This window comes from Mytilus galloprovincialis, chromosome 1 (genome assembly GCF_965363235.1).
Source record: "Mytilus galloprovincialis chromosome 1, xbMytGall1.hap1.1, whole genome shotgun sequence".
NCBI classification, from domain to species: Eukaryota; Metazoa; Mollusca; class Bivalvia; order Mytilida; family Mytilidae; genus Mytilus; species Mytilus galloprovincialis.
This window is the reverse complement of record NC_134838.1, coordinates 82,142,905-82,161,514: the sequence shown is the minus strand read 5'-3', so window position 1 is coordinate 82,161,514 and position 18,610 is coordinate 82,142,905.

Here is an 18,610-nt window from a genome sequence, read left to right as displayed (position 1 = left end):
TTGCTGAAGACCCCATGGGTCTAGGACCTTTGGTTATATAGTAAAAGCTGATTTTCTATTTTCAGAAACCTAAAACAGGGGTTATAACCCTTACAGAAAGGTCAAATCTCTTTGGTCAAAATGTAACAAAGTAGCGCATTAATGACCCAAACATTTTCCACTATACAACACTTCTGAAAGTATTAAGGTTGATGATAACAAGGTTTTTTGGGTTTCGGAGGGATTACTCCGTACCGACAAAATATTTCGACTCACAGGGTGAGTTCCGGATAGGTATTCATGACACCGCCGGATACAAAGTGTGAACATGAAAGCGACACGTCTTACGGTTAAGGCTGCTTACTTCGTCAAAGTTTGGCGGAAGAATAATAATAATAAACAGAAGAAATACAGTAAGGTCTTTCCCTTTTGAAAAAGGAAAGACCTTAAAAATAAAAAAATGTGTGGCGCTAATACGCTTCCGTAGCATATTGCTGTTGTGCTCGCACATATTTATTATTCTATGAATTTACAAATTTGCGGAAATGAAACTTTTGGTGAAAGAAAAATATATTTAGACCTTTTTGGGCCAAATATAAATTATCTATGAGTTTGCATTAAAAAGTGAGGATGAATGCGCTTCATAGTATGCTAAGAAAACCAGGGTATTTTTAGTATACATTACACCTTATGTAGGAATCCTGGATTTTGATTGGTTGATAGCCAGTGTATTTTTCACCAATTTACTATTATCGAATGAATATCGTTCATTTTTTAACGCCGCCGGGGTATATGTAAAAAGGAAATGCCTTTTTTACCCTCTCTGCCGTGGTATTTGCCAAAAAAATACTCTTTTGACTGAACGCTTGTAACGTCACGATCATCAATGCGTTTTTGAACGTTAACATTCGGTATTTTAAAACAGACTAGAACACACACGCGAAAACGCGGGCATATACAGCTTGTAAATAGGTAAATAGGATGTAATTTTGTAAAAGATATTATGACTGGAGAATTTCATATAAGGTATCAAAAGCCTTTTTCCTTTTTCCAAAGTCTGTTATATGTTTCTTTCTGTTACATTCAATTAATTTTCATGTTTCTGGCCTTATACCACAATTATTCTTCCCCTTTGCTACAATGCATTTTTTGGTAAAATTCAAATTGAATTAAACATTTGCACCGCTTCAAACATGAAATAAATGAAACTGCTTATAGACCATTACTATTCTTATAAAATGTGCTTCTATCCATCAGTGTATTTCCTATTTACATGCCAATGGTAGGATTTGAATCTCGTGTAAATGACTAAGACTCATTAAAGGGGTGGTCTGAGGGGCCCTGATCCTGAAATCCTAGGCTTAAAAACATGAAATCCTGAGGTGCGTATTTAACGAAATTCATATCCCGGCATCCCGAAATTAAAAAAATAATATTCCCGCATCTCGTAAAGATCAATTCCGAAATCCCGAGCTTAAAACAGCCGATCCCGACGTCCCTTATAAGTCCTGCCTCCCTCTAATATCTACTTTCATTTTGGCCAAATCACTACTTTCACTTTCAACAATAAATGTGTATGCCCCATTTATGGGAATTATGTTTTCTAGTCTGTTCGTCCGTTCGTTCGTTCGTCCGTTCGTCTGTCCCGCTTCAGTATAAAGTTTTTGTCGAGGTAGTTTTTGATGAAGTTGAAGTCCAACCAACTAAAAACTTAGTAAATATGTTCCCTATGAGAGATAATACCCCATTTCACGGTCCACTAAACATAGTAAATGATAGTGCCGATGTGAAATCCGTATACTATGGACACATTCTTGTTTCCACATGTTTTACTTATTTCAATATATATATATATGCAACTGGTATGACCCCTTAGATAGTAAATATTTTAGAAAAAAGAAGACAGGATACAGAGAGTCTCTGTATTGTATATTATAGTAGTATAATCGTAGTTTACAGGTAGATAAACGCGATCTAAAAGCCATGATATGGAGAACGCTCTGATTGGCTTATTTGTTTTTCATTGTAATCTATCATACGATCGGTTGTTCTTGTGCATGTGTAAAACGCAGGTGGCAGTTAGGTCCGCTGCTGTATGCCCTGAGGTAATCGGTGCCCTGAGGTAATCATGGTAATGCGTCATTGATTAAATATGCACGAAAATATAGTTCATCTTAATACCAAATTTTAATGTGACCAAATACCAAAGATGTCAACAAACTTCCCAAATGATTTTGTTATTTGTATTCACCGATCGTTCATTTCGTATGTACGTGTAGGGTGGGGATGGCTTGTAAAATTATAAACTTTTTTTTTTTTATATAAAAGTTCAATTAATGATCTGAAGTATTCATTCATGACAGGGTTACCTGAGGTAACCCCAATTATAACAACAAATGCAACCATTAAACTCAAGTCAACTGGGATAACTTTATATATAATCACATAAACAATACAAATCTATGAAGTCCTACATTCTAGATTTAGAAATTGTGTAATTAAAATATAAATGTATACACTAGCAAAGTATGTACTAAAAATTCTTTCATAACAGGGTAACCTGCGGTAACGCAAACAATAACAGTAAATACAACCTATTTAACTCAAGTTAATTCAGATCACTTTTACATATACATCACATAAACAATATAATTTCAATGAATTCCTACATAACAAAAGAAGAAAGTGGTTTATTACAGCATAACTGCATATACTAGCAAAGTATCTACTAAGTATTTTGTTATGACAGGGTTACCTCAGGTAACCCATAAAATAGCAACAAGTATTATCCATTGATATCAAGTTAACTAAAGTCGCTTTTCCGATATATCACATAAACAATACACATCTATGAGGCTTACATGTAAAATAAAGAAATTGTTTGATTACAACATAAATGTTTTCACTAGCAAACTATCTAATAAGCATTCTTTATAACATGGGTACCTGAGGTAACCCCAGACATAATTACAAATATAACCCACTTAACTTAACTGAAGTAAACTGAGATCACCTTTACATGTACATCAAATAAATAATACAACTTTCACGAAGTCCTACATTTAAAATAAAGAAGTTTGTTTATTACAATAAATGTAAACACTACCAAAGTATCTACGAAGTTCATTCATGACAGGGTTACATGAGGTAACCCCAATAATTACAATAAATACAACCCATTCAACTCAAGTTAACTCAGGTTACATTTATATATACCTCGCATACACAATACAAATTTACGAAGTCCTACATTTTAGATTAAGAAATTGTGTCATTACAGCATAAATGCATATACCAACAAATTATCTACGAAGTATTCTTTCATAACAGAGATACCTCATGTTATTTAAAAAATAACAACAAATATCCATTCAAATGAAGTTAACTAAAGTCGCCTTTCCTGAATATCATATAAACAATACTTATCTATGAAGTCCAAAATGAAAAAGTAAATGGTTTATTAGAAGTTAAATGTATACTCGGGAAAACTATCTACGACGTATTCTTACGTGACAGGGTTACCTCAGATAACCAAAACAATCACAACAAAGATAACCCATCTAACTCAAGTTCACTCAGGTTACCTTTAAATATATATACATCACATAAACAATACAAATCTATGAAGTCCTACATTTCAAATTAAAAAATTGTGGAATAACAATATGAATGTAAACACTAGCAAAGTATCAACTAAGAATTCTTTCATAGCAGGGTTACCTGAGGTAACCAAAACAATAACAGCAAATACAACCTATTTAACTCAAGTTAATTCAGATCACCTTTACATATACATCACATAAAAGATATAACTTCAAAGAATTCCTACATTAAAAATTAAGAGGTTGGTTTATTACACCATAAATGCATATACTAGCAAAGTATCTGCTAAATATTCTGTCATGCACTGTTACCTCAGGTAACTCATTAAATCGAAACAAGTATTATCCATTCATATCAAGTTAACTTAAGTCGCCATTCCAATATATCACATAAACAATACCCATCTATGAAGTCCTATATATAAAATAAAGAAATTGTTTGATTACAACATAAATGTTTACATTAGCAAACTATCTAAAAAGCATTCTTCATAACATGGGTACCTGAGGTAACCCCAGACATAATTACAAATATAACCCACTTAACTTAACTGAAGTAAACTGAGATCACCTTTACATGTACATCAAATAAATAATACAACTTTCACGAAGTCCTACATTTAAAATAAAGAAGTTTGTTTATTACAATAAATGTAAACACTACCAAAGTATCTACGAAGTTCATTCATGACAGGGTTACATGAGGTAACCCCAATAATTACAATAAATACAACCCATTCAACTCAAGTTAACTCAGGTTACATTTATATATACCTCGCATACACAATACAAATTTACGAAGTCCTACATTTTAGATTAAGAAATTGTGTCATTACAGCATAAATGCATATACCAACAAATTATCTACGAAGTATTCTTTCATAACAGAGATACCTCATGTTATTTAAAAAATAACAACAAATATCCATTCAAATGAAGTTAACTAAAGTCGCCTTTCCTGAATATCATATAAACAATACTTATCTATGAAGTCCAAAATGAAAAAGTAAATGGTTTATTAGAAGTTAAATGTATACTCGGGAAAACTATCTACGACGTATTCTTACGTGACAGGGTTACCTCAGATAACCAAAACAATCACAACAAAGATAACCCATCTAACTCAAGTTCACTCAGGTTACCTTTAAATATATATACATCACATAAACAATACAAATCTATGAAGTCCTACATTTCAAATTAAAAAATTGTGGAATAACAATATGAATGTAAACACTAGCAAAGTATCAACTAAGAATTCTTTCATAGCAGGGTTACCTGAGGTAACCAAAACAATAACAGCAAATACAACCTATTTAACTCAAGTTAATTCAGATCACCTTTACATATACATCACATAAAAGATATAACTTCAAAGAATTCCTACATTAAAAATTAAGAGGTTGGTTTATTACACCATAAATGCATATACTAGCAAAGTATCTGCTAAATATTCTGTCATGCACTGTTACCTCAGGTAACTCATTAAATCGAAACAAGTATTATCCATTCATATCAAGTTAACTTAAGTCGCCATTCCAATATATCACATAAACAATACCCATCTATGAAGTCCTATATATAAAATAAAGAAATTGTTTGATTACAACATAAATGTTTACATTAGCAAACTATCTAAAAAGCATTCTTCATAACATGGGTACCTGAGGTAACCCCAGACATAATTACAAATATAACCCACATAACTGAAGTTAACTGAGGTCACCTTTACATGTGCATCACATAAACAATGCAACTTTCATGAAGTCCTACATTTAAAATTAAGAAGATTGTTTATTACAATTAATGTAAACACTACCAAAGTGTCTACGAAGGATTCATTCATAACAGGGTTACCCCAGGTAACCATAACAATAATAACAAAGATAACCCATCTAACTCAAGTTAACTGAGGTCACCTTTATATATATACATCACATAAACAATACAACTTTCATGAAGTCCTACGTTTGAAATAAAGAAGTTTGTTTATTACAATTAATGTAAACATTAGCAAAGTATCTACAAAGAATTCATTCATTACAGGGTTACCTCAGGTAACCATAACAATAACAACAAATACAACCCATATAACTCAAGTAAACTCAGGTATCACCTTTAAATATATATGCATCACATAAACCATACAAATCTATGAAGTCCTACATTTTTAAATTAAGAAATTGTGTAATTAAAATATAAATGTATACACTTACAAGGTATATACTAAGAATTCTTTCATAGCAGGGTTACCTGAGGTAACCAATACAAATACAACAAAAACAACCTATTTAACTCAAGTTAATTCAGATCACCTTTACATATACATGTACATCACATAAACAATATAATTTTTTTTTAATGAATTCCTACATTAAAAATGGAGAAGTTGATTTATTACACCATAAATGGATATACTAGCAAAGTATCTACTAAATATTCTGTCATGACAGGTTACCTCAGGTAAATAAAGGCAACAGTAGTATACCGCTGTTCAAAACTCATAAATCCATGGACAAAAAACAAAATCGGGGTAACAAACCAAAACCGAGCGAAACGCATTAAATATAAGAGGAGAACAACGACACAACATCGAAACGCAACACACACAGAAACAGACCAATCATCAGACAAAACACCACGAGAATAACAAATGTAACATGAAAACCAAATACATGAATTTGGGATAGACAAGTACCGTGCCACGTCTTATCTCAATATCTCAAAAATAAGAGAAAACACAAACGACTCAACGTTAAAATGCAACACAAAGAGAAACGAACAATATATAACAATGACCATCTTCCTGACTTGGTACAGGACACTTTTAAAGGGGAATAAAAGTGGTGGGTTGAACCTGGTCCTACATGAAATGTAGGACTTCATAGATTTGTATTGTTTATGTGATGTATATATATTTAAAGGTAACCTGAGTGAACTTGAGTTAGATGGGTTATCTTTGTTGTGATTGTTTTGGTTATCTGAGGTAACCCTGTCACGTAACCCATGAAATAGAAACAAGTATTATTCATTCATATCAAGTAAACTTAAGTCGCCTTTCAGAAATATCGCATAAACAATACAGATCTATGAAGTCCTACATTTAAAATAAAGAAATTGTCCGATTACAATATAAATGTTTACACTAGCAAACTATCTCAAAAGCATTCTTCATAACATGGGTACCTGAGCTAACCCCAGACATAATTACAAATATAACCCACTTAACTGAAGTAAACTGAGGTCACCTTTACATGTGCATCACATAAACAATACAACTTTCATGAAGTCCTACAGTTAAAATAAAGAAGTTTGTTTATTACAATTAATGTAAACACTAGCAAAGTTTCTACGAAGGATTCATTCATTACAGGGTTACCTCACGTAGCCATAACAATCACAACAAAGATAACCCATCTAACTCAAGTTCACTGAGGTCACCTTTTAATATATATACATCACATAAACAATACAAATCTATGAAGTCCTACATTTCAAATTAAAGAATTGTGGAGTTACAATGCAAAGCTATACACTAGCAAAGTATCTACTAAGAATTCTTTCATAGCAGGGTTACCTGAGGTAACCAATACAATAACAACAATACAACCTATTTAACTCAAGTAAATTCAAATCACCTTTACATATACATCACATAAAGAATATAACTTTAATGAATTCCTACATTTAAAAAGAAGAAGTTGGTTTATTACTCCATAAATGGATATACTAGCAAAGTATCTACTAAATATTCTGTCATGACAGGGTTACCTCAAGTAACCCATGAAATAGAAATAAGTATTATTCTTTCATATCAAGTTAACTTTAGTCGCCTTTCAGAAATATCACATAAACAATACACATCTATGAAGTCCTGCATTTAAAATAAAGAAATTGTCCGATTACAACATAAATGTTTACACTAGCAAACTATCTCAAAAGCATTCTTCATAACATGGGTACCTGAGGTAACCCCAGACATAATTACAAATATAACCCACTTAACTGAAGTTAACAGAGTTCACCTTTACATGTGCATCACATAAGCAATACAACTTTCTTGAAGTCCTATATTTGAAATAAAGAAGTTTGTTTATTACAATTAATGTAAAGACTAGCAAAGTATCTAAGAAGAATTCGTTCATTACAGGGTTACCTTAGAGACAGGGTTACCTCAGGTAACCTAATAATAACAACAAATACAACCCTTTTAACTCAAGTTTACTCAGGTAGCATATATCTATACATCGCATAAACAATACAAATCTATGAAGTTTTACATTTTAAATTAAGAAATTGTGTAATTACAACATCAATGCATATACCAGCAAAGTATCTACGAAGTATTCTTTCATAACAGGGTTACCTCAGGTAACCCCAAAAATAACAGTAAATATAATCAATTCAAATAAAGTTAACTTAAGTTGCCTTTCCTAAATATCATATAAACAATACACATCTATGAAGTTCAAATTTATAAAAAAAAAAAGTAAATCGTTTATTACAACTTAAATGTATATTCTGGAAAACTATCTACTAAGTATTCTTACATAACCTCGGGTAACCATAACAATAAAATCAAATAAAAAATACAAATCTATGAAGTCCTACATTTTTAAATTCAGAAATTGTGTGATTAAAATACAAATGTTTACACAAGCATAGTATCTACTAATATTTTTTTCATAACAGGGTTACCTGAGGTAACCCGAGCAATAACAGCAATTACAACCAATTTAACTCAAGTTAATTCAAATCACCTTTACATTTACATCACATAAACAATATAACTTCAATGAATTCCTACATTGAAAATGAAGAAGTTGTTTTTTTACACCATAAATACATATACTAACAAAGTATCTACTAAGTATTCTGTCATGACAGGGTTACCTCAGATAACCCATAAAATAGCTACAGGTATAATCCATTTAATTCGAGTTAAGACAGATCGCGTTTTCTAAATATCGCGTAAGCAATTTACATCTGTGAAGTCCTACATGTGAAATAAAGAAATTGTTTGATTACAACATAAATGTTTACACTAGCAAACTATCTAATAAGCATTCTTTCATAACAGGGGTACCTGAGGTAACCCCAAAAATAATTGCAAATATAACCCACTTAACTGAAGTTATTTGAGATCAACTTTACATATATACCCCATAAACAATATAACTTCAATGAAGTCCTACATTCAAAATAAATAAGTTGGTTTATTACAATTAATGTAAAGACTAGCAAAGTATCTACGAAGTATTCATTCATGACAGGGTTACCTCAGGTAACCCCAATAATAACACCAAATACAACCCATTTAACTCAAGTGAACTCGTGTAACATTTACATATAATCTCATAAACAATACAAATCTATGAAGTCCTACATTTTAAATTAAGAAATTGTGTAATTACAGCATAAATGCATATACCAGCAAAGTATCTACGAAGTATTCTTTCATAACAGGATTACCTCAGGTAACCCAAAAAATAACAACAAATATAATCGATTCAAATCAAATAAACATAAGGTTGCAGTCTTGTTATTGACTGCTGCATAGGCTCACATGCAAAACAGCTAATCTTAGAAAAAAATTCATGTTCATATCATGGATGTACCAAAGTGAAATTGTGATTTAATTGAAAAAAGGGGGTCTTGCCACGAAGAATAAAACGTTACGCAATCCTGAAATCAACTCATTTTTTTCTACTTTCTGTTTGCTATTTTTACTAGACCTCACCACTTTAAGTAAACATGATATCCTTCCACTTTCCTGGAATGATATCCCCAAAAGATGCAAGATTTTTTAAAAAGTCTATATTTATGTTTCCATTCACCATATAAACAAACAGAAAAAAATGAGTTCAGAAAAAAATTCAGTCTACTAAATTATCTGTAAATCTCATTCTTGTCTATCTTTATGAATAACCTGACCATGCACAGTTGTACATTGGTTCCCTGAGGTAACCTGACCATACACAAGAGTACAATGGTTCCCTGAGGCAACGTGACCATGCACAGTTGTACAGTGGTTCCCTGAGGTAACCTGACCATGCACATTAGTACAATAGTTCCCTGAGGAAACCTACCATGCACAGTAGTACAATTGTTCCTGAAGTAATCTGACCAGGCACAGTAGTGCAATTGTTCCCTGAGGTAACCTGATAATGCACAGAAGTACAATGGTTCCCTGAAGTAATCTGACCATGTACAGTAGTACAGAGGTTCCCTGGGGAAACCTGACCATGCACAGTAGTACAATGGTTCCCTGAGGTAACACGACAATGCACAGTATTACAATGGTTCCCTGAGGTAACCTGGCCATGCACAGTAGTACAGTGGTTCCCTGAGGTAACATGACCATGTACAGTAGTGCAATGGTTCCCTGAGGAAACCTGACAATGTACAGTAGTACAATGGTTCCCTCAGGTAACCTGACCATGCACAGTAGTGTAATGGTTCCCTGAGGTAACTTGGCAATGCACAGAAGTACAATGGTTCCCTGCAGAAACCTGACCATGTACAGTAGTACAATGATTCCCTTGGGAAACCTGACCATGCACAGTAGTACAATGGTCACCTGAGGTAACATGACAATGCACAGTAGTACCATGGTTCCCTGAGGTAACCTGACCATGCACAGTAGTACAATGGTTCCCTGGGGAAACCTGACAATGCAAAGAAGCACAATGGTTCTCTGAGGTAACCTGACCATGCACAGTAGTACAATGATTCCTTGAGGTAAACTCACAATACACAACAGTACAATGGTTCCCTGAGGTACCATGACCATGCATAATAGAACAACGTTTCCCTGAGGAGACTTAAACATGCACAATAGTACAATGGTTCCCTGAGGTTACCTGACAAGGACCAGTTGTATAGTGGTTACCTGGTGTAACATGACCATGCACAGTAGTACAATGATTCCCAGAGGTTACCTTCCATGCACAGTAGTACAATGGTTCACTTAAGAAACCTGATCATACACAGTACAATGGTTCCCTGTAGATTAGTATAATGGTTCCCTGGGGTTACCTGACCATGCCCAGTTGTACAGTGGTTCCCTGAGGTAACATGACAATGCACAGAAGTACACTGGTTCCCTGAGGTAACCTGACCATAAACAGTAGTACAATGGTTCCCTGAGGTAACCTGACCATGCACAGTAGTTCAATGGTTCCCTAAGGTAACCTTAAAATACACAGCGGTACAATGATTCCCTGAGGGACCATGACCATGCACAGTAGAACAATGATTCCCTGAGGAGACTTGACCATGCACAAGAGTACAAAGGTTCCCTGCACAGTAGTACAATGTTTTCCTGAGGTTATCTGACCATGCCCAGTTGTACAGTGGTTCCTTGAGGTAACCTGACCATACACAGTAGTACAGTGGTTCCCTGAGGTAACCTGTCCATCCACAGTAGTACAGTGGTTCCCTGAGGTAACATGACCATGTACAGTAGTGCAATGGTTCCCCGAAGAAACCTGACAATGCACAGTAGTACAATAGTTCCCTGAGGTAACCTGACCATGCACAGTAGTACAATGGATTCATGAGGTAACCAGACCATGCACAGTAGAACAGTGGTTCCTTGAAATTACCCGATCATGCACAGTAGTACCATGGTTCCCTGAGGTAACCTTACCATGCACAGTAGTACAGTGGTTCCCTGAGGTAACCTGGTCATGTATAGTAATTTACAGATGACCTGAGGTAACCTTGTCATGTACAGTAATTTACAGATGACCTGAGGTAACCTGGTCATGTACAGTAATTTACAGATGACCTGAGGTAGCCTGTCCGTGAAAAAAAGAACATAGATGTAACCTGGACTGATTAAGCTAACGAAGGGAGTTATGAACATTCAATTGTGGTAACCTGAGGTTTGTAGAAAATTAGCGTTTTGCAAAGTTTATCTGTGGTAACATGCAGCTGGTACAATGACCATGAAGTTGTGACCTTATGTTACCTCAACATATTCTTATATACAGAGGTATTCTGAGGTTACATATTTATATACAGTAGTTAAGAAATGACATTAGTTAACATGTGAACTTGGCCATGTATAGAAATGCAGAAGTGCTCTGAGGAAAACTAAAAAAATAGTGTTTTGTAAAGTTTATACAAAGTGTGGTAATACAAGTATGTGCAGTAATACAGAGTAACCTCACCATGTACAGCAATACAGAGGTAATATTAGGTAACCTCACAATGTTCAATCATACAGAGGTGACCTGAGGTAACCCCACCATGTGAGCAATCATAGATATGATCTGATATACAGGAAATACACAGTAATTTAGAGATGACCTAAGGTTATCTGACCATGTACAAAAGTCCACTGGAGATGTGAGGTTTTTCCTTGAAAATATCCAACATCTCTCAAATAAGATTGATAAAGACAATTAACATTTTAAAAAGCAGTTATATACTATATAACCTGTGCTTGTAACTACGTTACTTTCAAAGTAATGTCAAATGAAAAAAAATAGATTACTGTTCGTACTACAATGTTTCTCTTTTTTAATACTGGTGAATAAAATCCTTACAGTGTGTACTGGCTGGTCATCATCGCGTATGATACGATTTTGATACTCATACACAGTTAATGACTATTATGCATGAATATAGATAAGATCAGCACGTGTAGCCATAGACTGAGAGTTGTAGATTTGTAGTGTAAATATATAGATGCCGTTTATAGAATACAAAATTAGATCAGAAACATAGTTATTAAAATTGAGAAAGGAAATGGTGAATATGTCAAAGCGACAACCACCCGACCATAGAGCAGACAACAGCCGAAGGCAACCAAAGGGTCTCCAATGTAGCGAGAATTCCCGCAGCTGTGGGTGTCCTTAAGCTGGCCCCTAAAAATATGCATAATAGTTCAGTGATAATGGACGTCATACTAAACTCCGAATTATAGACAAGAAACTAAAATTTAAAATCATACAAGCCTAACAAAGGCCAGAGGCTCCTGACTTGGGACATGCGCAAAATTGCGGCGGGGTTAAACATGTTTATGAGATCTCAACCCCCCTATACATCTAGCCAGTGTAGAAAAGTAAAAGCACAACAATACGCACATTATAATTCAGTTCAAGAGAAGTCCGAGTCCGATATCAAAAGATGTAACAAAAGAACATAAATAAAATGACATTAGTACATAAATAACAACAGACTACTAGCAGTTAACTTACATGCCAGCTCCTTACCTCAATTAAACTGATTGAAAGATTATGTGTTCATCATATGAATATCAGGCACAATCCCTCCCGTTAGGGGTTTAGTATCATACTATCATAAAATATATGAGAAGAACATAACCCGTGTCATGCCAACAACTGTTTTTTAGAAATAGATGTGTTTAGTTTCGATTCAAAGACTGTATCAGTGAATCAATATTAAAGCCAAAATATGCAATCTTTAATGACCCGACAACAGTATCGTAACTATATCCCTTTTTAATAAGTCTATTTAAAGGTTTTGTTAGTTTCTGAGGAGAATACTGACATTTTTGTTCTTTATTTAGAATACTTCCATAAAAAATTGGATGTGAAATACCCGAACGTATAAGATGTCTGCATGATGAGTTATATTTACGAATTATTTCCTTATACTGATGATAAAATTTAGTAAATGTTTTGACCAGTTTGTGATATCGAAAACCCTGGTGTAATAATTTTTTAGTAATACATAAATTTCTCTCGCTAAAATCTAATACGTTGTTACATACACGAGAGAATCGTACAAGTTGAGATATATAAACACCATAAGATGATGACAAGGGAACGTCACCATCTACAAATGGATAATTGACAATAGGAAATGAAAAAAACATCTCTCTTATCAACAATTTTTGTATTAATCTTCCCGTTTATGATATAGATATCAAGATCGAGGAAAGGGCAGTGGTCATTGTTATCATTAGCTTTAATTAAAGTAACCTCTACAGGATAAATTTCTTTAGTATACATACGGAAGTCGTTATTATTGAGAGCCAATATATCATCCAAATATCTAAAAGTATTGTTGAATAAGTACTTCCAACGAGTTTTTGACACTCCAAAAGTAATTAATTCCACTATTTTCAAAGGCCTTATTTGAACAATTTATTATCAGGTTTTTTATTGTACCAAGTGTACTATTAAGTAAAACAGACAATTTAGTAGTTGAACAATGGACAGTGGCGGGTCCAGGGGTGTTCTGGGTATAGGAACCCTTTTTTTTGGAGATCAATGCGTTTGAACGGAAACATATAGTTGGAACCCCCTTCTTGTGTCCTGGATTGGGAACCCCCTTTTTTTAAATGGATGGATCCGCCGCCGCCCCTCATGCAGTCGGACAAGATGGACTGATTTTCATTAACCTATCTATTAAATGTTATCGTTTTCTACTTATGTTACTTTAAAAGAAGTAACCAAAATCAATATATGCGTAATCTGTCCATATGTAAGTGTCATATATTACCAAACACAATGATAGTCAAAGTTTCAACAGGACATTCACGAAACTTAGGCAGCAATCATTTCATTTTCAGGGGGGGGGGGGCTATGTTTTTTTAAAAGTTTGTTTCTAATTGTTCTGCCACTATATGTAATGCTAAAATTGAAATGAAAGAAAAAAAATGTTTTCGACCTGTCTCCAAAATATTGTTTTTCGCCGAAGAAAAAAAATCCATAACCCCCCCCCCCCCCCCCCCGAAAATCAAATGTTTGCTGCCTTATGCATGTGTGGATAACTTTTATTATTTAATAGTTAGTTTAAATAATTATATATACATTTATTTACATAAGTCTCTATGAAACCAGTTTTTGACAACTATTATTATAAAAGTTTAAATCGCCATTCAAAAAGTGTTTTCTTTTTAATTATTTTAAGTCATTTACGTTTCACTAAATAAAAATCTGTTCACGTTGCACTGATCACAAATAAACCAAATATTTGGATTTTTTTCGTGAATTATTTGTCGTAACTTATTGTAAAAAATTATATGTGTTCCTGTTTTCTCCTATTTTTCGCACATATACTGTCAGTCGAAATAGAAAGTACAATGATGTATTTTTAGTTTATTCTATTTTTAGATCATGTTATTACTACGCATATGGGCACTATTGCCACGATTACCTGAGGGCACCGATTACCTCAGGGCATACAGCAGCGGACCTAACTGCCATCTGCGTGTAGCAGGGTGTAAAACCGGAAGTCTTATTTATGATTAAAAGTCAGTCTGATAACGGAAACAATATCCGGACACCTATTTTGTTGTTTTTCTCCCAAAATAACTCAATCTCAATGGTCATAAGAATGGATGACAAATGCATGTTACCTAAAGAACACAGAGGCATGATGATTAATTTATTGTGGAAGGAAGAGAAGTAACACACAAAATGTGGTCTTCTCGTTTAATAGTATAGATTTAATAGTATAGATATAGGATGTTCTTGAATGTACTTGTCTTCAGCCGACCGTGCAAGGGCTGTATAGCCAGTCAAGGTCGTTAAAAACTTCCATTTGTCTTGTCTTCAGAAAGGCAGTTATGTCTTAGAAGATTTTAAACATGGGTTTTCAATTGGCATGTAGAAAGGTGATACATTACATGCACAATTCAGGATAAACTAATTTCTATGAAGTTAAACTTTATAAGGTCTACTTTTAAGAAAACTTTGGTTGAATTTATATAAATTTCGAATTGGTGGTCTGACAGCACGTGTAGTAAATTAGAGGAGAAAAAACAGACACAGATCTATCTATACGTAAGATACGGATTAACAATAACATAAAAAGGTCGGGCTCTGATAACGGTCTACCTGGGATTATTTTCGAGAAAAAAAAACCGAATCAAATTTTAACGAATTACGCATTTAAAAGTACGTAGTTTCAGATCAAAAATATTGATGCCATACCATGAATAAATTGGTTTATAGTCATTTTATATCAATAAAATGTTTTTTTCATCATTTTTGAAGAGCTGAACTGCTGTTGTACATTGCAGATTAAAAATCAATGCCAATGGTTCTGGGCTTCAAGGCCAAGTCAAGAATAAAATAAAATTTTATTATTTTGATTTATCCAGATGAACAATCAAAGGCTTGAATATATGTCATTATGTCGGTATGTCCTTCAACAATTAGATAAAACTGCACAGCAAGTTAACTCGTCTAAAACTTGCACATTTTTCATCTTATTGAAGTTGTAAGCTGCTGTTGTACATTGTACTTTAAAGATAAATGCAAACATATCTTTTTTTTAAATGTTTGAAATAATTCATCATATTAACAATTTAATATACGAAATAATTTCTTTGATAGAAGCATATTCAATTGGATAAATGGTTCGGAAATAACATGGCTTACCACTATATGCGAGTTTGTCTACTTAGGCTAAAGCATTTATTCTTTGATGCTTGTGCCATTGCTACTTTTTTCAGATATTTTTTTTAATCTGAAAAGTATTATCAGTCTTGAATAACAGTTCAAATTGCAAATCTACTCATTGGCAATCATGCCACATTTTCTTGTTTCCTTAATTCAACTAAAATTAGCACATAAAACCATAAATCATATTCGGTTTTTTTTTGTATGATTAATCTGCATGCGTAATCATACAGTGAGTTATGGGTTTTGCTCATTGTCGAAGGTAGTAAGCTGAACCGTATTTGATTTATTCTGCTTCTGTATGTCTCTGGTGGAGAATTGTCTCATTGGAAGTAATCCCACATCTTGATATCTTTATAGAGTCCTACTATTTCAAAAGCACAATTAGCCTATGGCGCAAAGACTTTATAATGACAGTAATGGACGAATCATTTATTATAAAGTAGAAATTATACAGTTTTTATAAAAAGACAGGAAATACGAAATAAAATTATACAGCGAACATTCAATAATACTGATCGTAAAAAGAAATACGAACAACAAGCATTCTAAATGAATTAAATGCATTCTGACAATATAAAAATAGATAATAACTTAACAAAATAACAAATAAATGATATTTATAAACGTTTACATATATACAAATACATAAAATGATGCTAATTTTACAAAAGACTATTTTGAATAAAGTAGAAGTTTTAGACACATTCATGTGCAGAGTTGTCGTTTTAAAGTAATGTAAGAGTCGAACTTTGATCTAAGATTGCAGATAATATCTTAGACAGTAATGACTGCAAATAATTTTAACTCTTCTGACTTGGTCCATAAAATTGATGTTTTTTTCGAGTTTTGGTCCCAAATGTTTATCTAGTTTTCTTCACCATTTTTTGGTCTTATGTTATGGAGTTCAGTTACAATTGTCGAACTGTCGTATTAGTACAGTATTACTTCATCTAACTTGATATCAACATGCAAATGTCAAAACGAACCCTGGTGTCGATGAAAGCAAGTTATATTTGTTACAAATCATACGGAAGTTTTGCGCAGATGATATTCATTAATTATAGATGGTTATTAAAAGTGGAAAAGTAGTCCTCTATACACATATCATTTAGATTTTTGCTTAAAAACTGGCTCGACTCTTCATTACTTTTAAACGACAAGTATGTAAAAATTAAGTTTGATTAACTATATCGATATAAGCAGCGTATAGTACAAGAAACTTTCATTAAAAATTTAAAACACAGAACATTATACTAGTACTAATTCATCCCACACTATCAAAGCAAATTTATGATTTGAAAGGAAACGAATGTGTTCGAACGCTCATAGAAAAGAAATCTAACCAAAGTTCCAAGAATTTACAAACATATCAAATCTATATGCATCTTATATATGGTTACTAAATGGCTTCAAAGATAAAATGATTATTAATCAGCTCAATATGTCAATACTTTTTGAAGTGTTATTGATATTTACCCATCTGGATTTCATGTATGTGACATCATTTCTACAAAGTGTTTTTTTATCAATACGATTTCCATTTTAGACGAAAAAATGACCATTTCGTTCACCGATTCGGCAAAAAGATGACTTTGATACATTTGTTTGTTGTCTAAGACATGAAATACAACATATCTATTCTAGAAGCATCGTCATTAGACGATCATTGCTTGTGTCTGTCTTTTATCATTTCTATTAATGTTTTATTTATGTCTTTGGAGGTGATATCAATGGTTATCATAGCATTGTTTATTGTTTCTTTTCAGGACATTTTATAATTTGGATAAACGTTTTAGTATGTAATAAATGAAATATAAAATTTGAACACGAATTTGACAGCTACTGTCCCTAACGAAACTTTCACTAATTTAACATGACTAACATGTGTAACCAAAGAGCATGATTAATTATACAAAATCACTTTGACACCTCCGGGACTAAACCCGGAGAACCCTGTAATACAAGGCAACACTCTAACCGACTGAGCTAAAGAAGTACATATACTTCGATTGCATTGCTCGATCGTTTACGGATGGCATATGTATCTACTACATGTTATAAGGGAAGCAACCCCGTTACACATCATGGCATAATATTCGAGTCGGACTCAAACATCAAAAAATTTTATAATTTATTTCATACAAACACAAACAAATAAATAAATAGATAGTTAGAAAGATTAAAATTGAACAGTATTTGAATTATACCCAATAAATTACGTAGCATATGATTTCTATATACAATTGTGTACAGGGGCGTAGCTAGGCATGCATTCAACTGTAGGCACAAATCGGCAGGGTGTCTGGGGGCCGCGTACGGCCCCCATCAGGTCCAGGGCAGGGCCCTGGTAAGGGGTTCAGGGGGGTTCTGGTCATTTGATCATGAAAATTATAATATACATGTTCGAAGTTCGAAGAATTATGAATAATTTACCATAACATCTGAATGGTGAATTAAATAACACAGTACAATTGGAAAATCAAATATTTAAAAAAATATTTACAATATGTACTGCCCATCATAGATCCGCGTATCCCTTTAATTAAGCAGTACACCCTGTTTGGTATTTTTAAATCTATTCTGTTATGATCGATATATACGTTTAACTTAATGGATAGTACATATTGACGATCCTTCATT